This window comes from Macrotis lagotis, chromosome 2 (assembly GCF_037893015.1).
Source record: "Macrotis lagotis isolate mMagLag1 chromosome 2, bilby.v1.9.chrom.fasta, whole genome shotgun sequence".
NCBI lineage: Eukaryota > Metazoa > Chordata > Mammalia > Peramelemorphia > Peramelidae > Macrotis > Macrotis lagotis.
This window is the reverse complement of record NC_133659.1, coordinates 5,568,698-5,576,610: the sequence shown is the minus strand read 5'-3', so window position 1 is coordinate 5,576,610 and position 7,913 is coordinate 5,568,698. Positions and strand designations below refer to the sequence as shown.

Below are 7,913 nucleotides of genomic sequence, written 5' to 3'. Positions count from 1 at the left end.
TAACCTCCCAGAGTCTTTGATAAAGGCTTCATTTTTCAAACATGCAAAGAACTGAGTCAAATTTATAAAAATCCAAGTCATTCCTCAACTGGTAAATGGACAAAGGGTATGAAAAGAGAGTTTTCAGATAAATGAAAACAATATATAGACATACAGAGAAGGGCTCTATATCACTGTGATGTAAGAATATAATGGAATACTATTGCTCAATAAGAAATGAGGGCCAGGCAGATTTCAGAAAAATTTGAAAGGTGCCTATCAACTGAAGGAAAGTGAAATGAGCAGAAAATAATGTACACAATCCCAGCCACATTGTCATATAATAAATTATGAACTGCCCAGCTCTTCTAAGGAACATGATGATCCAAGACGGGTACAGAGGACCCAGAAAGGAAAGTGCTATCCATATTCAGATCAAGATGATATGAACTCTTAATGCAGACCAAAGCACATATTTTTAAATGACTTTATTCTTTCTCATGGTTAATTATTTTTTCTTTTGATTTGTTTCTTCTTTCCCAACTGAGACTAATGTGGATATATGTTACATGATAGCAAAAGTCTAAACTGTATTAAACTCCCTACTATTTTCAGAAGAGGTAAGGGAGAAATCAGAAACTTAAAAATGTATAAAAATGAATGCTAAAAATTTTTTAAAATATATAATTGGAGAAAAAATAAATACTATTAAAACCTCATTTTAACATTATGCACTTTATAAAAATTATCCTACTTAATCCTCTCATCAGCAGTGGGAGGTAGTCATTATTATTCCCATTTTATAGCTGAAGAAACTGAGGTAGGTAGAGGTGGTCAGTTTTCTAGTGTCACAGAGTTAGTAGCTGAGACTGAAATCTTATTTGTACTCGTGTCTTCCTGACTCCAGGGGCAGAGTTTTAGCTTTTGTGCCATCTGGTTGCCTCTTAAAACATAAGTTCATATTGAAAATTGAAGTTTTTTTTTCCCTTATGGAGTTTATTTTCTATTGAGATGGATATGTGATGAGAGGACATGTTCATTCAAAGGCATAAGAGTAATGTGGGTAAAGGAGAGATGGCACCAAAAATGTTTTATTAAAGTTTAAGTTGGGCAGAAATGAGGAATGTCTTTCAGCAAGGTCACCCTAGGAGTGAGCTTTGAAAGATTTTGCAAGGTGCAGATGAGGAAGGAACAGGTTTAGTCAATCATTTATATTTTCCTACAAATGTGCAGAGATGGGAGACAGCATATTAAAGTTGAGTAATAATAATAACAATAACAGTACGGTTCTGCTTAGACATTGTGGGCATGAAAGGATTAATGCCTAATAGAGAAGGAAGGAAAGATGAAGAAGAACACAAAGTAAGTTAGATTCCGTGCTGAAAACTGTCCCTTTGATCCTAAGCAATCATTCTTTACTGGAGGGTTTTGAGAAAAGAATAGATATGGTTCAGCTATTCAGGTCATGATGAGGTGAAAAACAGTCAGTATTTCTGGTTTTGTCTATGGCGACATGAATGAACCACAGAGATCGTTTGCCAATGTGTTATATCTGCATTGTGGTACAAATGCACTAAAACGGGAACATTCATTTCGGCGTAGTCCTCTTTTTCCCTTCCTCAACAAACAGAACATTGGTATGCAGTTAAGTAGATAGGGACTGTGGAGTCTGAGTTTAGTATTCATGTTTTCCGTAGTGTTGCAGGAATAGTGTCTGCCATCCGTTTAGAAGAAAATTGTTTTCACTTGATTTTAATTTTGTTCTAATCTTTTAGCAATAAGAATCCCGTCTTCTCTGTCAAGCTGCACTTATTAATTAGGGGTAATTTTTCAAGGAAATTCAAGGCAGAGAAAGGCTTTGATGGTATTGTTATTATTCTAATATTTATTATTTAGCTCTGACTTCATATTTTCAAGATGATTTCCACTTATTAGTTATTCCCCATCAGGTTGCCTTGGTTACAATTACTCTTAGTAACTGAAGCTGTCTGATGCTGAAGACAGGGCAGGAACATTATTGGGTCATATTACCACTGAGCCACATCAGCCAGCAGAGAAACCGGCCATTTTTGCAATGTAAAGCTTTCCTGCGTGTTCATCCCCCCCCAATTATAAATACATGAAAGGACTAATATGTTAGAATAAAGGTAGAACCTATAGAGCCACCAGGAACAGGACATTTCTTTGCATGTCGAACTTTAGAGAGAAGCTCACTGTTATATAGCTCGATACTTGGTCCTCAAAATAAATTTCAGTTGGACATCAATTAGTCTGAGTTCCTTTCTTGTAAGTAAATATCCAATTGGACAGGCTGTAAGCCCAGAGACATTGCATTATTCTACTAGTAGCTTAGTTTTGCAGCACCTGCCCATTAGACATAGCTGGGAGAACCCGGTTTTCTTTTTCTTGCAAGTCACATAACGTCCCAGTATAATCTATGGATGAATCAAGATTAGCTCAGAATTCATATCAACTAAAGAGGAAGCCCATTGAAACACAATTCACTACTGCATAAATGGATGAAATCTACCTTTCATATTCTACCCCCAACATACAAGTGCACGCACCTAATATAACTGAATATAACCTACCCATTTATCAAATGGGTGTTAGTCATGTTTCCTTAAAAATATCTCGAGGGGATATTCCACAGTCCTTTTACTCTGTTTTGTAAGGGGAAATTTTAATTTTCTAATGATTCCATTCCTTAAGTGCTGTAGTAGAAAGTTACAAAACTAGATGTAAGACATTTCACTTTTTTCTCTTTTATCCCCCAGCTCTATTGCTGTCTCTTGTTTGCACATCACCATGTTTTCCAAAGATATTTTTCCTCCCACACTTCACCATTAGTACTTCACCTTTTTCTGTTTTTGCATCTTTATCTGTCAAATGGGGACAGGCATAGCTAGGCTGTATGGCTCAAAAAGCTCTGGGGAGATGCAAGTATGTTTTTAAAAACAAATATAAAAGCATTCTACAAACCCCATTCAATTGAGTGATATCTCCTTTTTTTCCCCCGCTTAGAAGTTGGTGCATTCATTAATGAGGGCATCAGGCTGTATATGCCATTTAGTGTTCAGATGAAAAACAAGGGAAGGTAGGAAGCATTTATATTGTACCTATTATGTGGCAGAAACTAGGCTATTTGCTTTTATAAATATTGTTTCATTTTTAGATTAAGAAGTGACCACTTTGGTCTTTTGCCGCTCAATCTTATTGCCACCAGCTAGAAAACTCTCAACCTTTCATCCAACATTTTCTCATTCTTTCAAAACAAATCCTACTCAGCTGCTGTTCTTTACAATTAATGGGGAAATCAGGGCATCAAGATAAATTCTATGTAGTTTTCTGAGTTCTAGTGTAAAAGTCAGGAAATAAGCCAAATAATATCACTAGGAAACAGAAAACCCAATATTATACTGTCAACATATAACCATCACAGAAATTGTAAATATCTTTGGGGGAGAATATGAAACTTTGGAGAGGACTTATAGCCAGAAGGATAATTGTTATATCAGAGCACCTGAGTAGGACTGGAAGTAGCACATGACCCTCAGGATCCCCCCTTGTCTCTTCTGTACTAACAAATACAAGCATGGGGCAGGCCTGGTGAGCATAGTACTAGGCTATCTACTAGCATTTGAAGAGCTGTGATAGGAAAGGGAGATTAGTCTTGTTCCGCTTGGCCCTGGAGGATGGAAGTAGGAGCTAGTATTGGAATTATTAGAGAAATATTTAATTTGCTTTATATTTTATAGCTTTGTCGCTATTGAACCTATCCCCATAGGTTCAATAGAGGAATGGTCTTCCTTGGGAGAAAGCATCATTTAAGATCTTTAACCACAAGCTAGAGGGTAAATTGGTGAGAATTTATATATCTTTATCCTCCCTGGGCTAAGGGATATGTTGGGTGAGGCCCCCACTTCTTTCAGGAAGCCTGCAAATGGAGCTCTTGGACCTAGATGACTGCCAAGGTCCCTTGTAGCCATGGAACTTCCATGATTCTAACTTCTGTGACTAGATGACTGTTGCAGTTCCTTCTCAAATCCAGCCATTATGTCTTCGTCAATCTTCTATAGAAGATATTTGTCCTTCAATCTTTTTTTCTCCTTTATGTCTAGGTTCTGACTTAGTGATAGTCTGTTCCCAACCCAGTCCTGTCTTTTGCCCCAGTGTTCAGACTTTGTTTGGGGTTGGAATCCTCCCTGCTGGCTTGTTATCTAGCTGCTGGGACCTGGATTGCTTTCTGGCTAAGAGCGTCCGGCTGGCTTTCCCCACTCTCCTACCTCCTGGGCTTTATTTCCTCTTTTCCTGCTAAGAGACTGATCTTCAATGAAGATACTCCACACTATCTACTGCTGAAAACTTCTTTGAATCTCTGTTTTCTTGGTGGGACCTGTGGCTTGAGTGTCAGAGTAGAGGCTTCATTATCTTTGGTAGGGAAGAGCTCCCAGAGCATATTTGCTTCATGCCACCATCTTGGCTCTGCCCTGGAAGTTCATCCTTCATTCTTGAAGAAGACTATGACTTTGGAGAGGTGATGCCATGACAAACACATGAATTGGATTTGAAGGAGGTAGGGTTTTGCTAAGTAACCCACCTTACTTTTTCCTCCAGTCTCACAGTTAGTAAATGACAAGTGATTGAGACTGGATTTGAAGTCTCACCCTCCTGACTCCAGGTCCAGTCTCCAACTTTACCCTACAGCACTGACCTTGAAGTCAGGAAGATGGAAGTTTGAATCCAGTCGCAGACACTCAGAGGCACCTTGGACAGATCACTTCACCCTGACTCCCTCACATGCAGGATCATCTCCAGTCATCCTGATTCACATTTGGTCACTGGACCCAGATGGTTCTGGAGGAGAAAGGAAAGTTTGTGACTTAGCCCAGTCCTCCTCACTCAAAACCAGTTTGGGAGCAAATCATGGTTTCACCTCCCTGATGTCATGGTCCTCTTAGAGAGCAAAGGATAAGATATTTTTATGGGAAGACATCATTGGCAATTTGAGTGGCATAGAGGTTTCCTCCTATTTCCAGTTTGGGAACTCCAAAATATGATCCATTCAGTTTTTTTTAGGTTTTTTTTGCAAGGCAAATGGGGTTAAGTGGCTTGCCCAAGGCCACACAGCTAGGTAATTATTAAGTGTCTGAGACTGGATTTGAACCCAGGTACTCCTGATTCCAGGGCCAGTGCTTTATCTACTTTGCCACCTAGCCACCCCGATCCCTTCATTTTTTTTTTCTTATTTTTTCGGCTGTTTTATTAAATAACCATTTTATAAAGAAAGACTAGTACAGTGACTTCTTGGGGAGGCAGGGAAAGGGGAATATGAAATTAGTGGCTATATCACATCAGTTCCTCTAAGTCTCATCTTGATTGCAAGGCAGTACACTAAACACAACACAAATTTGAATAGGGTTTGTTTTAAGTATAACACCCTAGCTCCTGTCCACCCTTTTTACACCACGACTTTAATATGTCCATGGGCTAGAATCCCCATCCAAGTAGGTAAGATATGGTTTCCACTTCCAACATAAGTGCCCCCTCTCCTACCCCCACTAACCTATTTAGAAGACACCTCCTTTTGGGAGAGGTCAAAAAATAATCATGATCAATAATAAAATGGGTAAGGAGGAAGTGACACAGACAGAAGAAAAATATGTGGATCCAACTCCATAAAAATGCTTTTGGAGAGGGAGATTCCCGAGGGCCTCATGGAACTTCCAGTTCTACAACAGATAGAGGGATAAGCTAAGGAAGGATTTCCAGGAACACATTTTAAAAAATTCTGAGCATAATAACGATAATACTGCTGTCTCCTGCCCTGGAGAAATCCCTGGGTACTAAGACTGGAATCTCATAGTAGAACCATATTGACAATGGCTATCCCCAAATTCAGTCAGAGAGTGCTCTCTAGGGTGTTGTAGTTATCCTTAAAACTCTTCAGCTCCAGGAAGTGCTTAGCTCTTTTACTCTTCTGGCTGGAGGGCAGATAAGTGACTTGGATAGTTGTTGGGGAGGAAACTTCAGGAGATTGTGTTAGATCCTTAGCTGCTGACTGGTGCTGTCACTGGGAACTTCCACCTCGAGCTTTGACAACTCACGCAGAAGCCAGTTCACTCAGTGCTTCCTGATAGTGTAGCTATTCAGTCTGGCCAAAGACACCAGTTCCATATCGAGCTGTTTCATAGCCATCTAGCAAGGTATCAATGAGAGCTTTGCGGACACTCCTGAAGGGGGTACTTGTGTTTCGAAGCTCCTGCAGATAGGAGCTGAAATTCTTGCCCATCAGAGAATGAGGATGCCGGCCTTCTGAATGGAATGGTATCTCAGAGGCACGAATGGCATCCAATGCTTTCATTCTGTACAAGTAGTTGTAGCAATGTTGATTTCCTGGTGTCTCCAGCTGCAAAAGTGGCATCATTCTCTTCAAGAAGCTGGGCTTCATACTTTACATCCTGGACCTTGGATAGTCGGATGTCAATCTCTTCCTTCAGATCCTTGGGAGCATTGTGTCCCACAGGGACATGAGGACCTCTTGAGACTTCATGATCTGCCTCTTCACAAAAATGAACAGCAGCACAAATACCAAGCTCCTCTAGGCCATCACCAGCTCCACGTTCACCCCGGACAGCAGTTACTGCTGGACACCATGGTCTCCCTCCAGCTTCCTTAGCTCGGGCTCCTTAGCAGCAACAGCCCTAGGGCTCCAGGACCGGCCCTGGCCATTTCCCTATGGGGGAAGCCAAAGCCGGGTCCTGTCAGAAAACATGTCGGCCGGGGAGAGCGAGGGACACTGAGCTGATCCCTTCATTTTTAAAGCTTTCTCTAAATGAAACACATCTAAGTGATGATCTCTCTGACATTTGCATAGTTATAAGCTGCTAAAAATAAAAGCTGAAAAATGAGTTTGTGATATTTCCTTTCCTAAGTTGAGGTACCCGATTCTGAATTGCTTGAAAAAGGGACAGTAGGAGACCAGGTTATGACTCTGCTTTCATTTTGACCATGATAACTTTAGAATATTTGGTTTTAATCACTCAATCTCCCTGATTATTTACTTTCAAGTTCAACTGAGTTATTATTCTAACTTCTCCAACTTCACTCTCATCTCTCCCTCTTACCATCTTACACATAATTTCCATTTTATTCCATTTTTATTCATTACTCCTTGATTTTTCAATTACCATCTAACTGGTCTCCCTTTTTAGGCCTCTGCTAGCTTCAGTTTTTCCACACATAATTATTCTTCAATGAATATTCCTGAAACATAAATCAGATCATATACTATGTATTTGTCCCTCTCACCGTCATTGCCACCAAATCACTTTCATGACACACATCCCAAACTTGACTTTCATCTGCTTTTTCAGTTTGCTTGTCTTGCTCCATTGCTAAGAAATGGATTTCATTTGATATTCCAAGAAATTCTAGAGTTCTTTAAAATTAAAGTGAGAGGCTCCTGTATTTCTTTATGTCCCATGTATTAACACTCTATCTTTTTGACATTACCTTATATTATGTTTTTTGTGGATTATGTTTATTGGGAATAGGTTGTATTCATTCAGTGAAGGAGGGTTGTTTGAGTAGAGGGGACAATTTTGTTTCTGTCTTTGCAATTTGAATGCCTTATATAAAGTCAACATTTTTCATGTTCTAAGAATTCAACTCAGTTGACTTGATATCCAATAGCCTTTCAAATTGGAAAGAAGTTATTATCTATGTCATAAATTGGATAAACTGGTAGATTTGCTAAGTATAGATATAACCAGGGAATATTATAACTATCTTGTATAATATGATTTAATTATTAAAATAAATCCTATTATTGGCATTATTCATTAATAGTTGGCACTAGCAGAATGTTGACTTGGGGGGGAGATAGGAATCCTGTCTATGTAGATTATAATTAATAAAATAAGTTCATTTTT

At 39.2% G+C, this 7,913-nt stretch overlaps 1 pseudogene; it reads right to left on the bottom strand.

Annotated features, from left to right (window-relative positions):
* Positions 1 to 5,960: 5,960 nt before the first annotated feature.
* On the bottom strand, positions 5,961 to 6,636 carry LOC141510913 (protein C1orf43 homolog pseudogene; annotated as a pseudogene).
* Positions 6,637 to 7,913: the final 1,277 nt, after the last annotated feature.